The sequence below is a fragment of the Bufo gargarizans genome, chromosome 5 (genome assembly GCF_014858855.1).
Source record: "Bufo gargarizans isolate SCDJY-AF-19 chromosome 5, ASM1485885v1, whole genome shotgun sequence".
NCBI classification, from domain to species: domain Eukaryota; kingdom Metazoa; phylum Chordata; class Amphibia; order Anura; family Bufonidae; genus Bufo; species Bufo gargarizans.
The window spans coordinates 304315546-304342549 of record NC_058084.1 but is presented as its reverse complement, the minus strand read 5'-3'; positions in this window follow the sequence as shown (position 1 = coordinate 304342549).

Here is a 27004-nt window from a genome sequence, read left to right as displayed (position 1 = left end):
TACTTTGGGCGTCATTATATATAAGTGTGACCAGCTTCCTATTTAGGTTGTGTTTATTTACTAAAAATATCTGACAATGGACTGTTCTAGTGTTGGGTGACGTGAAGCCTGATTCTCAGCTATGACATGAAGACTGATTCTCTGCTGACATGAAGCCTGATTCTCTGTTATGGGACCTCTCTCCTCTGCCTGGGTGCCGGGCCTAAATATCTGACAAAGGACTGTTCCAGTGTTGGGTGACGTGAAGCATGATTCTCTGCTATGACATGAAGACTGATTCTCTGCTGACATGAAGACTGATTCTCTGCTGACATGAAGACTGAATCTCTGTTATGTGACCTCTCTCCTCTGCCTGGGTGCCGGGGCCTAAATATCTGACAATGGACTGTTCCAGTGTTGGGTGACGTGAAGAATTTTTCTCTGCTATGACATGAAAACTGATTCTCTGCTGACATGCAGCCTGAATCTCTGTTATGGACCTCTCTCCTCTGTCTGGGTGCCGGGGCCTAAATATATATGACAATGGACTGTTCCAGTGGTGGGTGACGTAAAGCCTGATTCTCTGCTATGACATGAAGACTGATTCTCTGCTGACATGAAGACTGATTCTCTGCTGACATGAAGACTGAATCTCTGTTATGGGACCTCTCTCCTCTGCCTGGGTTCCGGGGCCTAAATATATGACAATGGACTGTTCCAGTGTTGGGTGACGTGAAGCATGATTCTCTGCTATGACATGAAGACTGATTCTCTGCTGACATGCAGCCTGAATTTCTGTTATGGGACCTCTCTCCTCTGCCTGGGTGCCGGGGCCTACATATATGACAATGGACTGTTCCAGTGGTGGGTGACGTAAAGCCTGATTCTCTGCTATGACATGAAGACTGATTCTCTGCTGACATGCAACCTGAATCTCTGTTATGGGACCTCTCTCCTCTGCCTGGGTGGCGGGGCCTAAATATCTGACAATGGACTGTTCCAGTGTTGGTCGACGTGAAGCATGATTCTCTGCTATGACATGAAGACTGATTCTCTGCTGACATGAAGCCTGAATCTCTGTTAAGGGACCTCTCTCCTTTGCCTGGTTGCCGGGGCCTAAATATATGACAATGGACTGTTCCAGTGGTGGGTGACGTGAAGCCTGATTCTCTGCTATGACATGAAGACTGATTCTCTGCTGACATAAAGCCTGAATCTCTGTTATGGGACCTCTCTCCTCTGCCTGGGTGCCGGGGCCTAAATATATGACAATGGACTGTTCCAGTGGTGGGTGACGTAAAGCCTGATTCTCTGCTATGACATGAAGACTGATTCTTTGCTGACATGCAGCCTGAATCTCTGTTATGGACCTCTCTCCTCTGCCTGCGTGCCGGGGCCTGAATATATATGACAATGGACTGTTCCAGTGGTGGGTGATGTAAAGCCTGATTCTCTGCTATGACATGAAGACTTATTCTCTGCTGACATGAAGACTGATTCTCTGCTGACATGAAGATTGAATCTCTGTTATGGGACCTCTCTCCTCTGCCTGGGTTCCGGGGCCTAAATATCTGACAATGGACTGTTCCAGTGTTGGGTGACGTGAAGCATGATTCTCTGCTATGACATGAAGACTGATTCTCTGCTGACATGCAGCCTAAATCTCTGTTATGGACCTCTCTCCTCTGCCTGGGTGCCGGGGCCTAAATATATGACAATGGACTGTTCCAGTGGTGGGTGACGTAAAGCCTGATTCTCTGCTATGACATGAAGACTGATTCTCTGCTGACATGCAACCTGAATCTCTGTTATGGGACCTCTCTCCTCTGCCTGGGTGGCGGGGCCTAAATATATGACAATGGACTGTTCCAGTGTTGGTCGACGTGAAGCATGATTCTCTGCTATGACATGAAGACTGATTCTCTGCTGACATGAAGCCTGAATCTCTGTTAAGGGACCTCTCTCCTCTGCCTGGGTGCCGGGGCCTAAATATATGACAATGGACTGTTCCAGTGGTGGGTGACGTGAAGCCTGATTCTCTGCTATGACATGAAGACTGATTCTCTGCTGACATGAAGCCTGAATCTCTGTTATGGGACCTCTCTCCTCTGCCTGCGTGCCGGGGCCTAAATATATGACAATGGACTGTTATAGTGGTGGGTGACATAAAGCCTGATTCTCTGCTATGACATGAAGACTGATTCTCTGCTGACATGCAACCTGAATCTCTGTTATGGGACCTCTCTCCTCTGCCTGGGTGGCGGGGCCTAAATATCTGACAATGGACTGTTCCAGTGTTGGTTGACGTGAAGCATGATTCTCTGCTATGACATGAAGACTGATTCTCTGCTGACATGAAGCCTGAATCTCTGTTATGGGACCTCTCTCCTCTGCCTGGGTGCCGGGGCCTAAATATATGACAATGGACTGTTTCAGTGGTGGGTGACGTGAAGCCTGATTCTCTGCTATAACATGAAGACTGATTCTCTGCTGACATGAAGCCTGAATCTCTGTTATGGGACCTCTCTCCTCTACCTGAGTGCCGGGCCAAATATATGACAATGGACTGTTCCAGTCTTGGGTGACGTGAAGCATGATTCTCTGAAGACTGATTCTCTGCTGACATGAAGACTGATTCTCTGCTGACATGAAGACTGAATCTCTGTTATGGGACCTCTCTCCTCTGCCTGGGTGCCGGGGCCTAAATATCTGACAATGGACTGTTCCAGTGTTGGGTGACGTGAAGCATGATTCTCTGCTATGACATAAAGACTGATTCTCTGCTGACATGCAGCCTGAATCTCTGTTATGGACCTCTCTCCTCTGCCTGGGTGGCGGGGCCTGAATATATATGACAATGGACTGTTCCAGTGGTGGGTGACGTAAAGCCTGATTCTCTGCTATGACATGAAGACTGATTCTCTGCTGACATGAAGACTGATTCTCTGCTGACATGAAGATTGAATCTCTGTTATGGGACCTCTCTCCTCTGCCTGGGTTCCGGGGCCTAAATATCTGACAATGGACTGTTCCAGTGTTGGGTGACGTGAAGCATGATTCTCTGCTATGACATGAAGACTGATTCTCTGCTGACATGCAGCCTGAATCTCTGTTATGGACCTCTCTCCTCTGCCTGGGTGCCGGGGCCTAAATATATGACAATGGACTGTTCCAGTGGTGGGTGACGTAAGCCTGATTCTCTGCTATGACATGAAGATTGATTCTCTGCTGACATGAAGACTGAATCTCTGTTAAGGGACCTCTCTCCTCTGCCTGGGTGCCGGGGCCTAAATATATGACAATGGACTGTTCCAGTGGTGGGTGACGTGAAGCCTGATTCTCTGCTGACATGAAGCCAGAATTCTCTGTTATGGGACTTATGGACCTCTCCTCTGCCTGGGTGCCGGGGCCTAAATATATGACAATGGACTGTTCCAGTGGTGGGTGACTGTAAGCCTGATTCTCTGCTATGACATGAAGACTGATTCTCTGCTGACATGCAACCTGAATCTCTGTTATGGGACCTCTCTCCTCTGCCTGGGTGCGGGGCCTAAATATCTGACAATGGACTGTTCCAGTGTTGGTCGACGTGAAGCATGATTCTCTGCTATGACATGAAGACTGATTCTCTGCTGACATGAAGCCTGAATCTCTGTTAAGGGACCTCTCTCCTTTGCCTGGTTGCCGGGGCCTAAATATATGACAATGGACTGTTCCAGTGGTGGGTGACGTGAAGCATGATTCTCTGCTATGACATGAAGACTGATTCTCTGCTGACATGCAGCCTGAATTTCTGTTATGGACCTCTCTCCTCTGCCTGGGTGCCGGGGCCTACATATATGACAATGGACTGTTCCAGTGGTGGGTGACGTAAGCCTGATTCTCTGCTATGACATGAAGACTGATTCTCTGCTGACATGCAACCTGAATCTCTGTTATGGGACCTCTCTCCTCTGCCTGGGTGGCGGGGCCTAAATATCTGACAATGGACTGTTCCAGTGTTGGTCGACGTGAAGCATGATTCTCTGCTATGACATGAAGACTGATTCTCTGCTGACATGAAGCCTGAATCTCTGTTAAGGGACCTCTCTCCTTTGCCTGGTTGCCGGGGCCTAAATATATGACAATGGACTGTTCCAGTGGTGGGTGACGTGAAGCCTGATTCTCTGCTATGACATGAAGACTGATTCTCTGCTGACATAAAGCCTGAATCTCTGTTATGGGACCTCTCTCCTCTGCCTGGGTGCCGGGGCCTAAATATATGACAATGGACTGTTCCAGTGGTGGGTGACGTAAAGCCTGATTCTCTGCTATGACATGAAGACTGATTCTTGCTGACATGCAGCCTGAATCTCTGTTATGGACCTCTCTCCTCTGCCTGCGTGCCGGGGCCTGAATATATATGACAATGGACTGTTCCAGTGGTGGGTGACTGTAAAGCCTGATTCTCTGCTATGACATGAAGACTTATTCTCTGCTGACATGAAGACTGATTCTCTGCTGACATGAAGATTGAATCTCTGTTATGGGACCTCTCTCCTCTGCCTGGGTTCCGGGGCCTAAATATCTGACAATGGACTGTTCCAGTGTTGGGTGACGTGAAGCATGATTCTCTGCTATGACATGAAGACTGATTCTCTGCTGACATGCAGCCTAAATCTCTGTTATGGACCTCTCTCCTCTGCCTGGGTGCCGGGGCCTAAATATATGACAATGGACTGTTCCAGTGGTGGGTGACGTGAAGCCTGATTCTCTGCTATGACATGAAGACTGATTCTCTGCTGACATGAAGCCTGAATCTCTGTTATGGGACCTCTCTCCTCTGCCTGGGTGCCGGGGCCTAAATATATGACAATGGACTGTTCCAGTGTTGGGTGACGTGAAGCATGATTCTCTGCTATGACATGAAGACTGATTCTCTGCTGACATGAAGCCTGAATCTCTGTTATGGGACCTCTCTCCTCTGCCTGGGTGCCGGGGCCTAAATATATGACAATGGACTGTTCCAGTGGTGGGTGACGTGAAGCCTGATTCTCTGCTATGACATGAAGACTGATTCTCTGCTGACATGAAGCCTGAATCTCTGTTATGGGACCTCTCTCCTCTGCCTGGGTGCCGGGGCCTAAATATATGACAATGGACTGTTCCAGTGGTGGGTGACGTGAAGCCTGATTCTCTGCTATGACATGAAGACTGATTCTCTGCTGACATGCAACCTGAATCTCTGTTATGGGACCTCTCTCCTCTGCCTGGGTGGCGGGGCCTAAATATCTGACAATGGACTGTTCCAGTGTTGGTTGACGTGAAGCATGATTCTCTGCTATGACATGAAGACTGATTCTCTGCTGACATGAAGCCTGAATCTCTGTTATGGGACCTCTCTCCTCTGCCTGGGTGCCGGGGCCTAAATATATGACAATGGACTGTTTCAGTGGTGGGTGACGTGAAGCCTGATTCTCTGCTATAACATGAAGACTGATTCTCTGCTGACATGAAGCCTGAATCTCTGTTATGGGACCTCTCTCCTCTACCTGAGTGCCGGGCCAAAATATATGACAATGGACTGTTCCAGTCTTGGGTGACGTGAAGCATGATTCTCTGCTATGACATGAAGACTGATTCTCTGCTGACATGAAGACTGATTCTCTGCTGACATGAAGACTGAATCTCTGTTATGGGACCTCTCTCCTCTGCCTGGGTGCCGGGGCCTAAATATCTGACAATGGACTGTTCCAGTGTTGGGTGACGTGAAGCATGATTCTCTGCTATGACATAAAGACTGATTCTCTGCTGACATGCAGCCTGAATCTCTGTTATGGACCTCTCTCCTCTGCCTGGGTGGCGGGGCCTGAATATATATGACAATTGACTGTTCCAGTGGTGGGTGACGTAAAGCCTGATTCTCTGCTATGACATGAAGACTGATTCTCTGCTGACATGAAGACTGATTCTCTGCTGACATGAAGATTGAATCTCTGTTATGGGACCTCTCTCCTCTGCCTGGGTTCCGGGGCCTAAATATCTGACAATGGACTGTTCCAGTGTTGGGTGACGTGAAGCATGATTCTCTGCTATGACATGAAGACTGATTCTCTGCTGACATGCAGCCTGAATCTCTGTTATGGACCTCTCTCCTCTGCCTGGGTGCCGGGGCCTAAATATATGACAATGGACTGTTCCAGTGGTGGGTGACGTAAAGCCTGATTCTCTGCTATGACATGAAGATTGATTCTCTGCTGACATGAAGACTGAATCTCTGTTAAGGGACCTCTCTCCTCTGCCTGGGTGCCGGGGCCTAAATATATGACAATGGACTGTTCCAGTGGTGGGTGACGTGAAGCCTGATTCTCTGCTGACATGAAGCCAGAATCTCTGTTATGGGACTTCTCTCCTCTGCCTGGGTGCCGGGGCCTAAATATATGACAATGGACTGTTCCAGTGGTGGGTGATGTAAAGCCTGATTCTCTGCTATGACATGAAGACTGATTCTCTGCTGACATGCAGCCAGAATCTCTGTTATGGACCTCTCTCCTCTGCCTGGGTGCCGGGGCCTAAATATATGACAATGGACTGTTCCAGTGGTGGGTGACGTAAAGCCTGATTCTCTACTATGACATGAAGACTGATTCTCTGCTGACATGCAACCTGAATCTCTGTTATGGGACCTCTCTCCTCTGCCTGGGTGGCGGGGCCTAAATATATGACAATGGACTGTTCCAGTGTTGGTTGACGTGAAGCACGATTCTCTGCTATGACATGAAGACTGATTCTATGCTGACATGAAGCCTGAATCTCTGTTAAAGGACCTCTCTCCTCTGCCTGGGTGCCGGGGCCTAAATATATGACAATGGACTGTTCCAGTGGTGGGTGACGTGAAGCATGATTCTCTGCTATGACATGAAGACTGATTCTCTGCTGACATGAAGACTGATTCTCTGCTGACATGAAGACTGAATCTCTGTTATGGGACCTCTCTCCTCTGCCTGGGTGTCGGGGCCTAAATATCTGACAATAGACTGTTCCAGTGTTGGGTGACGTGAAGCATTTTTCTCTGCTATGACATGAAGACTGATTCTCTGCTGACATGCAGCCTGAATCTCTGTTATGGACCTCTCTCCTCTGCCTGGGTGCCGGGGCCTGAATATATATGACAATGGACTGTTCTAGTAGTGGGTGACGTAAAGCCTGATTCTCTGCTATGACATGAAGACTGATTCTCTGCTGACATGAAGACTGATTCTCTGCTGACATGAAGACTGAATCTCTGTTATGGGACCTCTCTCCTCTGCCTGGGTGCTGGGCCTAAATATCTGACAATGGACTGTTGCATTGGTGGCTGACGTGAAGCCTGATTCTCTGCTGACATGCAGCCTGAATCTCTGTTATGGACCTCTCTCCTCTGCCTGGGTGCCAAGGCCTAAATATATGACAATGGACTGTTCCAGTGGTGGCTTACGTGAAGCTTGATTCTCTGCTATGACATGAAGACTGATTCTCTGCTGACATGAAGCCTGAATCTCTGTTATGGGACCTCTCTCCTCTGCCTGGGTGCCGGGGCCTAAAAATATGACAATGGACTGTTCCAATGGTGGGTGACGTGAAACCTGATTCTCTGCTATGACATGAAGACTGATTCTCTGCTGACATGCAGCCTGAATCTCTTTTATGGGACCTCTCTCCTCTGCCTGGGTGCCGGGGCCTAAATATATGACAATGGACTGTTCCAGTGGTGGGTGACGTGAAGCCTGATTCTCTGCTATGACACGAAGACTGATTCTCTGCTGACATGAAGCCTGAATCTCTGTTATGGGACCTCTCTCCTCGGCCTGGGTGCCGGGGCCTAAATATCTGACAATGGACTGTTCTGGTGTTGGGTGACGTGAAGCATGATTCTCTGCTATGACATGAAGACTGATTCTCTGCTGACATGAAGCCAGATTCTCTGCTATGGGACCTCTCTCCAATTGATATTGGTTAATTTTTATTTATTTTATTTCAATTTTTATTCATTTCCCTATCCACATTTGTTTGCAGGGGATTTAACTACATTTTGCTGCCTTTTGCAGCCCTCTAGCCCTTTCCTGGGCTGTTTTACAGCCTTTTTAGTGCCGAAAAGTTCGTGTCCCCATTGACTTCAATGGGGTTAGGGTTCGGGACGAAGTTCGGGTCGGGTTCGGATCCCAAACCTGAACATTTCCGGGAAGTTCGGCCGAACTTCTCAAACCCGAACATCCAGGTGTTCGCTCAACTCTAATCCTTACAGTAACATAGCTGGAATACGCCTTAAAGGGAACCTGTCACCGGGATTTGATGTATACTGCTGAGGACATGGGTTGCTAGACGTACGTTTTGCTGGTGCACTTCTTCGGGGGGCGTTACTTACTGTGTTCTTAACCCATATATATATGCCAATTAGTGCCAATTAGATCCTAGTTATCCAATGGCCGTCCCTATATATCAATTAGCATATTACGAATTGACGAATGGAAACCCAGTATCGCGGGAACAGAGTCGCAAAAACCTACATCTTGACGGCGCAAATATTGCGAGATCATGATGTGAGATCATGTGACAATGTCATATGATCGAACACGTGATCCCAACTCAAATCACTGCTTCACCAACTATACAATTTGCATATGCTGAATGAGGCGCGAGTCACCACGTCTCGCAAGCACAACACCAAAGGAAGGGATTGGCTGGTAGGACACATGGGATCCTATTATAATAAATAAATATCTGGTGTCACAGTTAGGGATGAGCGAACTCGAACTGTATAGTTCGGGTTCGTACCGAATTTTGGGGTGTCCGTGACACGGACCCGAACCCGGACATTTTCGTAAAAGTCCGGGTTCGGGTTCGGTGTTCGTCGCTTTCTTCGCGCTTTTGTGACGCTTTCTTGGCGCTTTTTGAAAGGCTGCAAAGCAGCCAATCAACAAGCGTCATACTACTTGCCCCAAGAGGCCATCACAGCCATGCCTACTATTGGCATGGCTGTGATTGGCCAGAGCACCATGTGACCCAGCCTCTATTTAAGCTGGAGTCACATAGCGCCACCCGTCACTCTGCTCTGATTAGCGTAGGGAGAGGTTGCGGCTGCGACAGTAGGGCGAGATTAGGCAGATTAACTCCTCCAAAGGACTTGATTAACTGATCGATCTGCAGCTGTGGATCATTGAGCTGCTGATCCTCAATTGCTCACTGTTTTTAGGCTGCCCAGACCGTTTGTCAGTCACATTTTTCTGGGGTGATCGGCGGCCATTTTGTGTCTTGTGGTGCACCAGCACAAGCTGCGACCAAGTGCATTTAACCCTCAATGGTGTGGTTGTTTTTTGGCTAAAGCCTACATCAGGGTGAAGCTGTCACACCAAGTGCATTTAACCAGCAATAGTCTGTTTATTTTTTGGCCATATACTACATCAGGGGCAAGCTGCGCCTGTCACCAAGTGCATTTAACCCTCAATGGTGCATTTGTTTTTTGGCTAAAGCCTACATCAGGGTGAAGCTGTCACACCAAGTGCATTTAACCAGCAATAGTCTGTTTATTTTTTGGCCATATACTACATCAGGGGCAAGCTGCGCCCGTCACCAAGTGCATTTAACCCTCAGTAGTGTGGTTGGTCAAGCTATCACACCAAGTGCATTTAACCAGCAATAGTCTGTTCATTTTTTGGCCATATACTAAATCAGGGGCAAGCTGCGCCCGTCACCAAGTGCATTTAACCAGCAATAGTCTGTTCATTTTTTGGCCATATACTACATCAGGGCAAGCTGCGCCCGTCACCAAGTGCATTTAACCCTCAGTAGTGTGGTTGGTCAAGCTGTGACACCAAGTGCATTTAACCAGCAATAGTCTGTTCATTTTTTGGCCATATACTACATCAGGGGCAAGCTGCGCCCATCACCAAGTGCATTTAACCAGCAATAGTGTGGTTATTTTTTGGCCATATCCCAGTCTAATTCTGTCACTAAATCCATACCGGTCACCCAGCGCCTAAATACTAGGCCTCAAATTTATATCCCGCTAAATCTCTCGTTACCGCTGTCCTGTTGTGGCTGGGAAAGTTATTTAGTGTCCGTCAAAGCACATTTTTTGTTCTGGGTTGAAATACAATTCCCAATTTAGCAATTTCATAATTTAGTGGTTTCTGCTATATCAGAGCTATTTGAAATCTATCCCTAAAAGGGTATATAATATTCAAGGTGCACATTGGGTCATTCAGAATAACTTCACACACACCCGCTACTGTGTATTTCTAAGTCTAATTCTGTCACTAAACCCATACCTGTCACCCAGCGCCTAAATACTAGGCCTCAAATTTATATCCTGCTAAATCTCTCGTTAACGCTGTCCTGTTGTGGCTGGGAAAGTTATTTAGTGTCCGTCAAAGCACATTTTTTGTTCTGGGTTTAAATACAATTCCCAATTTAACAATTTCATAATTTAGTGGTTTCTGCTATATCAGAGCTATTTGAAATCTATCCCTAAAAGGGTATATAATATTCAAGGTGCACATTGGGTCATTCAGAATAACTTCACACACACCCGCTACTGTGTATTTCCAAGTCTAATTCTGTCACTAAACCCATACCTGTCACCCAGCGCCTAAATACTAGGCCTCAAATTTATATCCTGCTAAATCTCTCGTTAACGCTGTCCTGTTGTGGCTGGGAAAGTTATTTAGTGTCCGTCAAAGCACATTTTTTGTTCTGGGTTTAAATACAATTCCCAATTTAACAATTTCATAATTTAGTGGTTTCTGCTATATCAGAGCTATTTGAAATCTATCCCTAAAAGGGTATATAATATTCAAGGTGCACATTGGGTCATTCAGAATAACTTCACACACACACGCTTCTGTGCATTTCCAAGTCTAATTCTGTCACTAAATCCATACCGGTCACCCAGCGCCTAAATACTAGGCCTCAAATTTATATCCCGCTGAATTTGAATACAATACATTGGGCCAAATAATATATTTGTTGTTGTGGTGAACCATAACAATGAGAAAAACATCTAGTAAGGGACGCGGACGTGGACATGGTCGTGGTGGTGTTAGTGGACCCTCTGGTGCTGGGAGAGGACGTGGCCGTTCTGCCACATCCACACGTCCTAGTGTACCAACTACCTCAGGTCCCAGTAGCCGCCAGAATTTACAGCGATATATGGTGGGGCCCAATGCCGTTCTAAGGATGGTAAGGCCTGAGCAGGTACAGGCATTAGTCAATTGGGTGGCCGACAGTGGATCCAGCACGTTCACATTATCTCCCACCCAGTCTTCTGCAGAAAGCGCACAGATGGCGCCTGAAAACCAACCCCATCAGTCTGTCACATCACCCCCATGCATACCAGGGAAACTGTCTCAGCCTCAAGTTATGCAGCAGTCTCTTATGCTGTTTGAAGACTCCGCTGGCAGGGTTTCCCAAGGGCATCCACCTAGCCCTTCCCCAGCGGTGAAAGACATAGAATGCACTGACGCACAACCACTTATGTTTCCTGATGATGAGGACATGGGAATACCACCTCAGCATGTCTCTGATGATGACGAAACACAGGTGCCAACTGCTGCGTCTTTCTGCAGTGTGCAGACTGAACAGGAGGTCAGGGATCAAGACTGGGTGGAAGACGATGCAGGGGACGATGAGGTCCTAGACCCCACATGGAATGAAGGTCGTGCCACTGACTTTCACAGTTCGGAGGAAGAGGCAGTGGTGAGACCGAGCCAACAGCGTAGCAAAAGAGGGAGCAGTGGGCAAAAGCAGAACACCCGCCGCCAAGAGACTCCGCCTGCTACTGACCGCCGCCATCTGGGACCGAGCACCCCAAAGGCAGCTTCAAGGAGTTCCCTGGCATGGCACTTCTTCAAACAATGTGCTGACGACAAGACCCGAGTGGTTTGCACGCTGTGCCATCAGAGCCTGAAGCGAGGCATTAACGTTCTGAACCTGAGCACAACCTGCATGACCAGGCACCTGCATGCAAAGCATGAACTGCAGTGGAGTAAACACCTTAAAACCAAGGAAGTCACTCAGGCTCCCCCTGCTACCTCTTCTGCTGCTGCCGCCTCGGCCTATTCTGCTGCTGCCGCCTCGGCCTCTTCCTCCGCCTCTGGAGGAACGTTGGCACCTGCCGCCCAGCAAACAGGGGATGTACCACCAACACCACCACCACCACCTCCGTCACCAAGCGTCTCAACCATGTCACACGCCAGCGTTCAGCTCTCCATCTCACAAACATTTGATAGAAAGCGTAAATTCCCACCTAGCCACCCTCGATCCCTGGCCCTGAATGCCAGCATTTCTAAACTACTGGCCTATGAAATGCTGTCATTTAGGCTGGTGGACACAGACAGCTTCAAACAGCTCATGTCGCTTGCTGTCCCACAGTATGTTGTTCCCAGCCGGCACTACTTCTCCAAGAGAGCCGTGCCTTCCCTGCACAACCAAGTATCCGATAAAATCAAGTGTGCACTGCGCAACGCCATCTGTAGCAAGGTCCACCTAACCACAGATACGTGGACCAGTAAGCACGGCCAGGGACGCTATATCTCCCTAACTGCACACTGGGTAAATGTAGTGGCAGCTGGGCCCCAGGCGGAGAGCTGTTTGGCGCACGTCCTTCCGCCGCCAAGGATCGCAGGGCAACATTCTTTGCCTCCTGTTGCCACCTCCTCCTTCTCGGCTTCCTCCTCCTCTTCTTCCACCTGCTCATCCAGTCAGCCACACACCTTCACCACCAACTTCAGCACAGCCCGGGGTAAACGTCAGCAGGCCATTCTGAAACTCATATGTTTGGGGGACAGGCCCCACACCGCACAGGAGTTGTGGCGGGGTATTGAACAACAGACCGACGAGTGGTTGCTGCCGGTGAGCCTCAAGCCCGGCCTGGTGGTGTGTGATAATGGGCGAAATCTCGTTGCAGCTCTGGGACTAGCCAATTTGACGCACATCCCTTGCTTGGCGCATGTGCTGAATTTGGTGGTGCAGAAGTTCATTCACAACTACCCCGACATGTCAGAGCTGCTGCATAAAGTGCGGGCCGTCTGTTCGCGCTTCCGGCGTTCACATCCTGCTGCTGCTCGCCTGTCTGCGCTACAGCGTAACTTCGGCCTTCCCGCTCACCGCCTCATATGCGACGTGCCCACCAGGTGGAACTCCACCTTGCACATGCTGGACAGACTGTGCGAGCAGCAGCAGGCCATAGTGGAGTTTCAGCTGCAGCACGCACGGGTCAGTCGCACTACAGAACAGCACCACTTCACCACCAATGACTGGGCCTCCATGCGAGACCTGTGTGCCCTGTTGCGCTGTTTCGAGTACTCCACCAACATGGCCAGTGGCGATGACACCGTTATCAGCGTTACAATACCACTTCTATGTCTCCTTGAGAAAACACTTAGGGCGATGATGGAAGAGGAGGTGGCCCAGGAGGAGGAGGAGGAGGAGGAAGAGGGGTCATTTTTAGCACTTTCAGGCCAGTCTCTTCGAAGTGACTCAGAGGGAGGTTTTTGGCAACAGCAGAGGCCAGGTACAAATGTGGCCAGCCAGGGCCCACTACTGGAGGACGAGGAGGACGAGGATGAGGAGGAGGTGGAGGAGGATGAGGATGAAGCATGGTCACAGCGGGGTGGCACCCAACGCAGCTCGGGTCCATCACTGGTGCGTGGCTGGGGGGAAAGGCAGGACGATGACGATACGCCTCCCACAGAGGACAGCTTGTCCTTACCCCTGGGCAGCCTGGCACACATGAGCGACTACATGCTGCAGTGCCTGCGCAACGACAGCAGAGTTGCCCACATTTTAACCTGTGCGGACTACTGGGTTGCCACCCTGCTGGATCCACGCTACAAAGACAATGTGCCCACCTTACTTCCTGCACTGGAGCGTGATAGGAAGATGCGCGAGTACAAGCGCACGTTGGTAGACGCGCTACTGAGAGCATTCCCAAATGTCACAGGGGAACAAGTGGAAGCCCAAGGCCAAGGCAGAGGAGGAGCAAGAGGTCGCCAAGGCAGCTGTGTCACGGCCAGCTCCTCTGAGGGCAGGGTTAGCATGGCAGAGATGTGGAAAACTTTTGTCAACACGCCACAGCTAACTGCACCACCACCTGATACGCAACGTGTTAGCAGGAGGCAACATTTCACTAACATGGTGGAACAGTACGTGTGCACACCAATCCACGTACTGACTGATGGTTCGGCCCCATTCAACTTCTGGGTCTCTAAATTGTCCACGTGGCCAGAGCTAGCCTTTTATGCCTTGGAGGTGCTGGCCTGCCCGGCAGCCAGCGTTTTGTCTGAACGTGTATTCAGCACGGCAGGGGGCGTCATTACAGACAAACGCAGCCGCCTGTCTACAGCCAATGTGGACAAGCTGACGTTCATAAAAATGAACCAGGCATGGATCCCACAGGACCTGTCCGTCCCTTGTCCAGATTAGACATTAACTACCTCCCCATAACCATATATTATTGGACTCCAGGGCACTTCCTCATTCAATCCTATTTTTATTTTCATTTTACCATTATATTGCGAGGCTACCCAAAGTTGAATGAACCTCTCCTCTGCCTGTGTGCTAGGCCTAAATATATGCCAATGGACTGTTGCAGTGGTGGCTGACATGAAGCCTGATTCTCTGCTATGACATGCAGACTAATTCTCTGCTGACATGAAGCCAGATTGTCTGTTACGGGACCTCTCTCCTCTGCCTGGGTGCTGGGCCTAAATTTATGACAATGGACTGTTGCAGTGGTGGCTGACGTGAAGCCTGATTCTCTGCTATGACATGCAGACTGATTCTCTGCTGACATGAAGCCAGATTGTCTGTTACGGGACCTCTCTGCTCTGCCTGTGTGCTAGGCCTAAATATATGCCAATGGACTGTTGCAGTGGTGGGTGACGTGAAGCCTCATTCTCTGCTATGACATGCAGACTGATTCTCTGCTGACATGAAGCCAGATTGTCTGTTACGGGACCTCTCTGCTCTGCCTGTGTGCTAGGCCTAAATATATGCCAATGGACTGTTGCAGTGGTGGGTGACGTGAAGCCTCATTCTCTGCTATGACATGCAGACTGATTCTCTGCTGTCATGAAGCCAGATTGTCTGTTACGGGACCTCTCTGCTCTGCCTGTGTGCTAGGCCTAAATATATGCCAATGGACTGTTGCAGTGGTGGGTGACGTGAAGCCTCATTCTCTGCTATGACATGCAGACTGATTCTCTGCTGACATGAAGCCAGATTGTCTGTTACGGGACCTCTCTCCTCTGCCTGTGTGCTAGGCCTAAATATATGCCAATGGACTGTTGCAGTGGTGGCTGACGTGAAGCCTCATTCTCTGCTATGACATGCAGACTAATTCTCTGCTGACATGAAGCCAGATTGTCTGTTACGGGACCTCTCTCCTCTGCCTGGGTGCTGGGCCTAAATTTATGACAATGGACTGTTGCAGTGGTGGCTGACGTGAAGCCTGATTCTCTGCTATGACATGCAGACTGATTCTCTGCTGACATGAAGCCAGATCCTCTGTTACGGGACCTCTCTCCTCTGCCTGTGTGTGTGCTGGGCCTAAATATATGCCAATGGACTGTTGCAGTGGTGGCTGACGTGAAGCCTCATTCTCTGCTATGACATGCAGACTAATTCTCTGCTGACATGAAGACAGATTCTCTGTTACGGGACCTCCCTCCTCTGCCTGGGTGCTGGGCCTAAATATATGCCAATGGACTGTTGCAGTGGTGGCTGACGTGAAGCCTCATTCTCTGCTATGACATGCAGACTAATTCTCTGCTGACATGAAGACAGATTCTCTGTTACGGGACCTCCCTCCTCTGCCTGGGTGCTGGGCCTAAATATATGCCAATGGACTGTTGCAGTGGTGGCTGACGTGAAGCCTCATTCTCTGCTATGACATGCAGACTGATTCTCTGCTGACATGAAGCCAGATTCTCTGTTACGGGACCTCTCTCCTCTGCCTGTGTGTGTGCTGGGCCTAAATATATGCCAATGGACTGTTGCAGTGGTGGCTGACGTGAAGCCTCATTCTCTGCTATGACATGCAGACTGATTCTCTGCTGACATGAAGCCAGATTCTCTGTTACGGGACCTCTCTCCTCTGCCTGTGTGTGTGCTGGGCCTAAATATATGCCAATGGACTGTTGCAGTGGTGGCTGACGTGAAGCCTCATTCTCTGCTATGACATGCAGACTAATTCTCTGCTGACATGAAGACAGATTCTCTGTTACGGGACCTCCCTCCTCTGCCTGGGTGCTGGGCCTAAATATATGCCAATGGACTGTTGCAGTGGTGGCTGACGTGAAGCCTCATTCTCTGCTATGACATGCAGACTAATTCTCTGCTGACATGAAGACAGATTCTCTGTTACGGGACCTCTCTCCTCTGCCTGGGTGCCGGGGCCTAAATATCTGAGAATGGACTGTTTCAGTGGTGGGTGACGGGAAGCCAGATTCTCTGCTATGGAACCTCTCTCCAATTGATTTTGGTTAATTTGTATTTATTTAATTTTTATTTTAATTAATTTCCCTATCCACATTTGTTTGCAGGGGATTTACCTACATGTTGCTGCCTTTTGCAGCCCTCTAGCTCTTTCCTGGGCTGTTTTACAGCCTTTTTAGTGCCGAAAAGTTCGGGTCCCCATTGACTTCAATGGGGTTCGGGTTCGGGACGAAGTTCGGATCGGGTTCGGATCCCGAACCCGAACATTTCCAGGATGTTCGGCCGAACTTCTCGAACCCGAACATCCAGGTGTTCGCTCAACTCTAGTCACAGTATATTACTTTTTTTTTTTTAACTACAATTTTGACTGTAATAGATTAGCAGTCAGTTGCCTGCAAGCGTGTGTCAGGCCTACAGCCTCTACTCTGCCAACTTCTGCCAGTGCACAGTGCCACTCATATCTGGTGTCACAGTAGCTTGCACGCATAGTACAACTAAATTAATCTAAAAAAAATGACAGGCAGAGGCAGGCCACCCCACAGGGGCCGTCGTGGTCGTGGTGTTGTGATTCCCTTTGGCCCTAAAATAATGCCCAGTGTTCAGAGGCTATGTACCCTGAACTCGAAAAGTTCTGAGGACATAGTTGACTGGCTTACACAGGACACACAATCTTCTACAGCTTCCGCTCGGAACCTTGACGCACCATCCTCCTCCAGCTCAGCTTTGGGCACCTCTCAAGTTACCACTCGCCCGCCTGCCGCCACCACCAACACTAGCACCACAGGTGCTTCACTTGATCTGTCAGAGGAGTTACATATTAGCTGGAAGAAATGAGTGATGCGCAACCATTATTGCAAGAGGATGTAGATAACAGGGATATGTCTCAGTCAGGCAGCATTACACACATGGACGTACGGTGTGATGAGTTGTCAGATACAAATGACGATGTGTCCGTTGATGTCACGTGGGTGCCCGATCAAAGAGAAGAAGAACAGGGGGAAAGTTCAGATGGGGAGACAGAGAGGAGGAGGAGACGAGTTGGAAGCAGGGGGAGGTCATCGCAAGGAGCTAGTGGCACAGTCCGACAGCATGTATCGGCACCTGGGGTCAGCCAGACAGGACGCCAATCTACGCATGATGTTGCCACCACCAGAATGCCGTCATTGCAAAGCTCAGCAGTCTGGCATTTTTTTTGTGTGTCTACCTCTGACAAAAGCAATGCCATTTGCAACCTGTGCCAAAAGAAACTGAGTCGTGGGAAATCCAACACCCACCTAGGTACAACTGCTTTGAGAAGGCACATGATCGCATATCACAAACGCCTATGGGATCAACACATGATGACGAGTAGAAGCAGCACACAAGCTCAAAGCCACCATCCTCCTCCTGGTCCAGCATCTTCAGCCACGTCAACCACTGCTGTCCTCCTTGCCCCCTCTCAACCATCCTCCACTCTGTCTCTCGCCTTGAGCAGTTCCTGCTCATCTGCCCACAGTCAGGTGTCTGTCAAGGACATGTTTGAGCATAAGAAGCCAGAGTCACCCCCTTGCCCGGCGTCTGACAGCTGGCTTGTCGGAACTCTTAGCCCGCCAGCTTTTACCATACAAGCTGGTGGAATCTGAGGCCTTCAAAAAATTTGTAGCTATTGGACACAATGTGTACGTATGCAAGAGAATCATTACAAATTGCTTGTACGGTGGTATAGAACGCCTGAGTTTTTGTTTGAGAGAGGTCTTTCTGAGTCCCGGAGGTGCTGGAGATGTGAAGGAGAGGTGGGATCTTTATCTCATATCTGGTGGTCATGCCCCCAGATTAGAAAATATTGGGAAGAAGTAAATAAGGCAATTAAAAAAATTGCGCTACCTGATTTCGAGATAACTGTGGAGATGGTAGTCCTCTCGAAAGCTTCCTCACTTTACACCCCTTCAAAGAAAAACCTAATAACTCATTTATTAGCAATAGCTAAATCTCTCATACCACTACATTGGTTAGACACAAACCCTCCCACAATTCAAGAATGGAAAGCCAAGGTGGATCAAATTTATAATTTCGAGGAGATGACTAGCTGGATAACTAGGAGTCATGATAGGTTCCTCAAGACATGGAAATTTTGGGATCTGGTGAAAGCTGATGGATAAGGAGTTTGGGAAAACAGGATCTTGAGATTGCTTGCACATTATCTGGAACTCGAGATGCCCTAAGCATTCTGATCCCCACGACGTGTGGCTATCTCTTGGAAATTCTATGTGAGTAAGAGTGCCCCAATCTTTCCCCCTCCCCCCTCCCCCGCCCACACCTTCCCCTCCTACCCCTTTTCCCTCTCCACATATTTGTTTTCTTTTTGTTTGTTTGTTGTGTTATTGTGGCAAGGTGGGCCGCAAGTACTAGTGGCGAAATCAGTATGGTAAGCCAGAGGAAGCTGATTAGGCTTTGGTCGCTATAAGATCAAAGAGATTAGGGTGTATCCTGGTCTTCGCTTTACCACCTAGACCTCTGAATATGGATATTCTCTCTGTCAAACACATGTACTGTAATGTCTTTGCATGACTAGTAAGAAGTCCACTTGCAATTGTCTTTGTATTGATATATACTTTTTGAAAATAAAGAATATATAAAAAAAAAAAATTTGTAGCTATTGGGACACCACAGTGGAAGGTACCCGGCCGAAATTTCTTTTCACAAAAGGCAATCCCCAACCTGTACTCTATTGTGCAAAAGGAAGTCATGGCATGTCTGGCACAAAGTGTTGGGGCAAGGGTCCCTCTGACCACTGATACCTGATCTGAAAAGCACGGTCAGGGCAGGTATATCACCTACACTGCGCATTGGGTCAACCTGCTGACGGCTGCCAAGCATGGAATGCGTGGCTCGGCAGAGGAGTTGGTGACAGCGCCACGACTTGCAGGCAGGCCTGCTGCCACCTCCTCAACTCCTCCTACTCCATCCTCTTCCATAACCTCCTCGGCTGAGTCCTCTTCTGCTGCGGCGTCTTGCTCCAAATCAACTGCACCCCCCAGCTCCCCAGGGGCTATTCCACATCCCGGATATGACAGTGTCACACCGTCTTAGGGGTTGACTTGCCTGAAAGCAGAGAGTCACACCGGAACAGCACTCCTGTCCGCCCTGAACGCACAGGTGGATCAGCTGCTGACTCCACACCAACTGGAGATCGGCAAAGTGGTGTGTGACAACGGAAGCAATTTGTTGGCGGCATTGAATTTGGGCAAGTTGACACGTGTGCCGTGCATGGCACATGTGTGTAATCTGATTGTACAACGCTTTGTGCATAAGTACCCAGGCTTACAGGACGTCCTCAAGCAGGCCAGGAAGGTGTGTGGCCATTTCAGGCGTTCCTACATGGCCATGGCAGACTTTTCAGATATTCAGTGGCGAAACATCCTGCCAGTGAGGCGCTTGATTTGCGACAGCCCGACACGTTGGAATGCAACACTCCTAACGTTTGACCGCCTGCTCCAACAAGAAAAAGCTGTCAACGAGTATTTGTATGACCGGTGTGCTAGGACAGCCTCTGCGGAGCTGCAAATTCAGTCGCACTGAAGGCACCATCAGCGACATCATCCCATTTGTTTTGTATCTGGAGTGTGCCCTGCGAAGAGTGCTGGATCAGGCCGTAGATGAGTGCGAAGAGGAAGAGTTGTGGTTACCATTACCACCAGAAACAGCCTTATCAGCATCGTCTTGCTGGACCTGCGGCAACGCTGCAAGAGGAGACTGAGGAGGAATGTGGCTTTGAGGAGGAGGAGGAAGACCAACCACAGCAGGCATCCGAAGGTGCTCGTTGTTGTCACCTATCTGGTATCCATGGTATTGTACGTGGCTGGGGGGGGAGAACATACCTTCAGTGAGATCAGTGAGGACGAGGAAACGGGACATGAATGGAATGGTCATGGAGCTCGGCATCCAACATTGTGCAAATGGGGTCTTTCATGCTGCCGTGCCTGTTGAGGGACCCTCGTATAAAAAGGCTGAAGGAGAACGACCTGTACTGGATGGCCACGCTACTAGACCCCCGGTAGAGGCAGAAAGTGCCTGAAATGTTACCGAATTACCGGAGGTCAGAAAGGATGCAGCAGTTCCAAAATAAATTAAAAAGTATGCTTTACACAGCGTATAAGGGTGATGTCACAGCACAACGGGAATCTAACAGGGGAAGAGGTGAAAGTAATCCTCCTCCTACCATGACCACGCCGGCAAGGACAGGACGCTTTACAGACGTGTTTTTGATGGAGGGTATGCGCAGCTTTTTAAGTCCTAAGCATCGCCACAGCCCTACGGGGTCCACCCTCCGAGAACGACTCAACCGACAGGTAGCAGACTACCTTGCCTTAACTGCAGATATCGAGACTCTGAGGAGCGATGAACCACTTGACTACTGGATGTGCAGGCTTGACCTGTGGCCTGAGCTATCACAATTTGCGATAGAACTTCTGGCCTGCCCCGCTTCAAGTGTCCTGTCAGAAAGGACCTTCAGTGCAGCCGGAGGTATTGTCACTGAGAAGAGAAGTCGCCTAGGTCAAAAAAGTCTAGATTACCTCACATCTATTAAGATGAATGAGGGATGGATTCCAAAGGGACTGACAGTGGGCGATACATTTGACTATAAAAGGTCTGATGAGATGAGTTGCCTTGGGCTAAAAATGGTCCACACACTGCTGTATTTTATCTCTGCATGCCGGATGACATGCGTGACTTATCCGCCACCAACTAGGGTCCAAGCCGTAATGTTTTAGTGCACTTTCTGCCTTGAAAACATAAATTTTTCTGGCCGTTGCTACAGCAGCAGCTGCAACAATACCTAATTTTTCAGGCATTTGTACATGCCTAATTTTTCTGGCCTCTGGTGCTGCACTGTGGCTGCAAAAACAAAACAAAACAAAAAGGCACATACATGTGTCAATTCCCCCTCGTGATCATTACCTTGTTGTGGTGAAGGGGCTTGCGTATCACAATTAAGCAACCACTTCTATGAGTGTGTTGGCAATGGCAATGTTGGCACTCCCCAGATGATAAGGTCGTTGCTTCATTGTGAACAGACCAAAAGCGATCAGCTGGATAATTTTGCATAGAAAAAAAATACATTTTCTTTGTTATCATCTAAGGTGATCATTAAAGCCTACCAGGTCAACAATGGGCCTACACTGCAGAATCATTGTTTTCTGGGTTACAAAACCCCATCGCCTGCAATCTCCCAAACGTGCGCATGAGCACAGTCATCACTACACCAAGATTGACGCATAGAGGAATAAAATTTATGTCATGAGTGTGTCAACTATTGACAACTCTTTGCAGTTGTCTAAAATCTATTCCATACACGTCCCCTGATAGGGGACGTAATAGGGATTAAACTGATAGGAATAGTACTACTTAAACACACCACTCATATCTGGTGGCACAGTACACTTGCAAGCCATACGCGCAGTGCCCCAAATTGGAAGTAAGAGGACCGACCAAGCATCTTTTTCCATCTCCCGGTTCCTAAAATCTATTCCATACACCGGCCCCTGATAGGGGACAAAACAGAGATTAAACTGTTAAGAACAGCCTCTGCGGAGCTGGGTATTTTTTGGGCGCGTTACTGAACGCTCATGCACAATGGCTGTAGGCTCATGCATCCTTTTGAGGAGGTGACAAACCTGGTCAGTCAAACCCAAGGCAACATCATCGACCTCATCCCATATGAGTTTTTTCTGGAGCGTGCCCTGCGAAGAGTGCTGGATCAGGCCGTAGATGAGCATGAAGAGGAAGAGTTGTGGTCACCATCACCACCAGAAGTAGCCTTGTCGTCGTTGATTGCTGGACCTGCGGCAATGCAGTGAGAGGAGTCTGAAGAAGAGGAGTCAGAGGAGGAAGGTGGCTTTGAGGAGGTGGAAGACCAACCACAGCAGACATCCCAGGGGGCTTGTTGTCACCTTTTGGGGACCCTTGGTGTTGTACGTGGCTGGGTGGAGGAAGAGACCTTCAATGACGTCAGTGAGGACAAGGAACGGGACATGGCTAGCTTGGTATCCAACCTTGTGCAAATGGGGAGCTTCGGATGTGCAAATGGACTGTTTGCGGTGCGTTAAACAGGGAGTTTTGTCTGTCAGAGTTTAGTCTGTCACTGTGAAGCGGGCGTAACCCTTACACTACCTGATCGATACAACATCATACCTGATGTTTTAAAGCACGTTATTCCAAACAATTTAGGAACGTTAGGTGATTTATGCCCTTTATGGATTAAAACCTGACTCTGCATCAACTACGTAATTTTCCATAGGAGTTTTGCCATGGATCCCCCTCCGGCATGCCACAGTCCAGGTGTTAGTCCCCTTGAAACAACTTTTCCATCACTATTGTGGCCAGAAAGAGTCCCTGTGGATTTTAAAATTCACCTGCCTATTTAAGTCTATGGCGGTTCGCCCGGTTCTCCCGTTCACAAACATTTGCGAAAATTTGCGGTCGCCGTTCGCGAACGGACAATTTTATGTTTGCGACATCTCTAATAGTGTCATGCCAGTCCACCACCAGGGATGAGAGTTACTCGGTTAGTGTACCTGAAGCAAAAGCCCCTCCACAGATGAGAGACTTTAGGGCCACCCAACCTTTCGCACTTTATCCAGGTCACCCATGATGCTCCTATATACCGTCTCCACTGGGAGGACTTTAGAACCCGTCAACACTAGACACCTTGCGCACCAAATGTGATACCTGACCACTGCACTAACTAGGAATAAAGTGCAATGGTCCCATCCACCCAGAACGCACCATAGGCCCACTCTGCATAGGATAGGGCAGCCAGTCTAGGCCAGCCGATGGAGGTCCCCACCCTTTTGTAGACCTCTATATTAAAAGGACAGTGAAGCAAGAAATGGTCCTTACTTTCCAGCACAGCACCGCACTCCTCCTGGGGACAACCCCTTTTGTCAGAGTTTCAACACTTCTCAATATCCCTTACATATAGCTTACCATGGAAGCAGCGCCAAGCCACATCCTAAACTTTCATGGGGATCCTCACCGAATATAAAGTCAACCCGCCCTCTAGATCCCGACTTGGGCAATCCCTCAAGGCCAACAGAGGCTGTAAGAAGGTAGACAGGACCTTAAAATCAAGGTCGAACCTCGACTCTATCTCTCCCCTCCCAAGTCCCCATCGCTTTATAATTCTCAGGACCGGGGCAACATAAGCGGGGAGATATCTCTGCCTTGACGAGCGTAGGTCTTTCACACGCCCTCCTGTCTCCCATTCCTGGAAGAAGGGCCGAAACCGTTCCCTACAGGAATTCACCCACCAAGGAGCCGTCTCCATCCAGAGGATTGCAATGTTGGCTTTTAAGAAGGTATTCGTTAGGAATACCACAGGGTTGACCATATCCAACCCACCTAGTCTCCTTGGTCGGTAAGTGACATCTCTCTTGACTAGGTTCAGCCTGTTTCCCCATAACATCTGGAAAAACAGGCTGTAGACCGTTGCCCAGAGAGAGCCTGGCAGGACACAGGACAAGTACAATAGTACCGGGATCAGATAAGCCTTGCACAGGTGAACCCTTTCCCTGAGGGTCAAAGACCAACCCTTCCAGCGGTCCACCTTTTGACCAACATCTTCCAGTCTGCCTTCCCAATTTTTCTGATGATAGTCCTCATCCTGGCCAAAATTGATGCAGAGAACTTTGACAGTTTTCTGAGGCTCTGGGAGAGTGCCCTTGAGATCAAAAGCAGGATCTCCTTCTCCCAACCAGAGAGTTTTGCATTTATCACGGTTGATCTGAGACCCAGAAACCTCTAAATAGCGGTTCACTTCCGACATCACCCACCCCACCTCCTCACCAGAAGAGGCGAAAATGGTGACATCATCCACATACGCTACCACCCTCAAAGACGGCCCCCTTTCCCCCGCCAGTTACATCCCCACCCCTGCTAACGGTCCACAATCTACCCTTCTAATGAAGGGATCGATCGCAAACACATACAGCAAGGGGTTTAAGGGAGATCCTTGACGGACACCGGAAGCCACCTCGAAGGGCTGTCCTGACCAACCATTAACCAACGGGAAACTCTCAGCCCCTTTGTACAAAGCCTTTAGCCAATTCACAAACCTCCCCGACACACCGTACCACAAAATGATGGACCACAGGTACTCGTGGTTCACCCGGTCAAAAGCTTTAGCCTGATCCAAAGTCAAAAGAAACCCTTTCCAAAGGCCTTCCCTGCCTCGCTCCATGGCGTCTCAGACACTGAGAACGGCGCTAAAAGTGCTTCGACCGGGAACTGTGCAGTGCTGAGCCCCTGAAAGAAGCTTTGGTGCAAATCTCACCAATCTATTAAAAAGTATTTTTGCCAGGATCTTTCTGTCTGTATTGAGAAGCGATATGGGTCTCCAATTCTCAATACGGGATGAATCTTTGCCCTTTGACAGAACAATCAGGGCTAACTTACCCATTGACTTTGGTAAAGTGCCCGAGGAAAGACCTCAGTCAAAGCAGGAACTAACTGTTCCTTGAAAGTCCTGTACCACTAAGATGTTAAGCCATCTGGACCTGGTGATTTCTTGGGCCTAAGCCCTTCAATGACCAGTCTCACTTCATCTTCCATAAATTGGTTCAGACAAAACGTCAAGAGAGGGGTCCATTCCTGCCTTGGGAACAGCTTCAGCCAAGAAAGCTGAAAACTTGACCCAATCTAGTTCTTTCCTACCCAAGAGGTGAGAGTAGAAAGACCTGACCACCTCCAGGGTCCCTGATTTGGACCTATTCAGGGATCCTGTACTATCAATCAGGCCTGTCACCAGCTTACGTTTTACTGACACCTTTCAGTTGTCATAAGGGTTGGGTGAGCGGTACTTCCCGAAATCCCTCTCGACAACCAAAGATGCGTACCTATCGTACTGACACCTCTTAAGTATGGACTTCACATGAGAGATATCCTCACGGCTACCTCCCGTCGAGACCAGACTTTCAAGTTTCTTCCTCAGTTCCTGGTACAGATTATTTCTGTCTTGGCACCTGAGGTACGAAAGCTCTCGGAAAAACCTTGCCGTCCTTGTTTTAAACATCTCCCACCACTCTGACTTACTGTTGCAGAGTTCAATTAATGGTTCCTGGCCCTCAAAGAACTCCTCAAAGGATTGTCTTATTGTCGCATCTTCCAGGAGAGATGAATTCAACTTCCACAAACCTCTGCCCATACAAGGGGTCTCTGCAACATTCAAAGAAAAATAAATTAAACAGTGATCGGAGAAAACCATGTCCTCAGTTTTTAAGACCGAGAAAACAGCTTCCCCCTTCAAATAAAACCTTTCTATCCTAGACCTTTGGCTATCTCGATGAAAGGTGAAGTCCACGTGATCTGGTTTATGCTTTAAGTGAGCATCCACCAGACTAGCTTCCTCAACTATCTTACTCAATACGACGCTATCGGTATCCAGTCTGACTTTGGAGCCTCCCCTATCACAGACTCTTGTCACACTGTTGAAGTCTCCACCAAAGATCACCTGACGGCTGGAAAAAAGGTAAGGTTTAATCCTTGTGAGAAGACATTTACGGTCCCACTTGGTTTGTGGACCATAGATGTTAATGAGCCTCAGCTCTTGTCCTCCCATGAGCACATCCAGGACCAGGCACCTTCCCATTTCTAGTTCAATTACTTTCCTGCATTCCACTATTCCAGCAGTTTTAAAAAGTACCGCTACCCCGCTACGTGGCTCAGCCGCAAGAGACCAGAAAGATGGACCATGCCTCCACTCTCATTTTGCTTTCCCGATCGACTCTGTGGAAGTCAACTAAGTCTCTTGCAAAAATAAAATATCAGCATCAAGATGGCTGAAAAAAATCGAAGGCCGCATAACGAGCCACGTCTGACTTAATGCTAGCAATGTTAATGCTTGCTAGTGTCAACAGGGTGAGTTCCGCCATCATAAGTGATTGAACTAGATAGCTTTCTTTTTAACCCCACTGCCACCCTCACCATCACAACCATCTGACTCCTCACTTTATTTCTGCCTTTTCAGGCATTTGGAGACATCCATATAACTTTTCTCTTTGCCCACAGGATCTGACTGGGCCCCCCCTCCAGAAGGTTTCCCCTCTGAAGGGCAGAGCCGGCAACCCGCGAGGAGGCCTTCTCACCCTTCGGCACTGCATCCCTCTCTTCCCCCTCAGCCAAGCCAGCCTCGGAGGTATCGCTTAGGAAGCCATACCGGTTGGAGACCTCCACAAGAGGGGCACCAGCCGAAACCTTCCTTGGTATCTGGTCAAGGGAGAGTGGGATGAACGGATCCCACTCAAGAGAGGCCTTCCTGCCCTCTCTCTTGCTGTTTCTCTTCTTACCCTGCTTGTTCCTCCTCCTCACCAACCAGTCAATTAAACAGTGATCGGAGAAAACCATGTCCTCAGTTTTTAAGACCGAGAAAACAGCTTCCCCCTTCAAATAAAACCTATCTATCCTAGACCTTTGGCTATCTCGATGAAAGGTGAAGTCCACGTGGTCTGGTTTATGCTTTAAGCAGTGGCGTACCTACCATATAGGCAGACCACGCAGCTGCTATGGGGCCCGTGAGGAAGAGGGGCCCGCAGTGGAG